This window comes from Sinocyclocheilus rhinocerous, unplaced genomic scaffold (assembly GCF_001515625.1).
Source record: "Sinocyclocheilus rhinocerous isolate Xijiao unplaced genomic scaffold, SAMN03320098_v1.1 scaffold853, whole genome shotgun sequence".
NCBI lineage: Eukaryota > Metazoa > Chordata > Actinopteri > Cypriniformes > Cyprinidae > Sinocyclocheilus > Sinocyclocheilus rhinocerous.
The window spans coordinates 1875471-1875870 of NW_015627738.1; positions in this window are offsets into that span (position 1 = coordinate 1875471).

The following is a 400-nucleotide window of genomic DNA, read 5'->3' on the forward strand; positions in this document are numbered from 1 at the left end:
GTTTTATCCAGCTGTATTTACTCAGTTAAATTTATAGCATCCAAGTGAAAGATATAACACCAACATGTCAGAGAAAAAAAAAGTAAAAAAGCAGAATCACTGAGTTGGAAAAAGGATCACCCCCTTGTGTCAGTATTCTGATGAACCACCTTTTGCTTTATTACAGTCTTTAGTCTGTTTGGATATGTCTCTGTCTCTACTAACTTTGCACATCTAGACTTTGCGATATTTGCCCACTCTTTTTTGCAGAACTGCTCAAGTTCAGTTAAATTTGATGGTGAGCGTTTGTGGACTGCATTTTCAATTGGGTTTAAGTCTGGGCTCTGACTAGGCCATGCAAGGACATTCACCTTTTTCTCCTTCAATCACTGTGTGCTCAGTTTTGCTGTGTGCTTTGGGT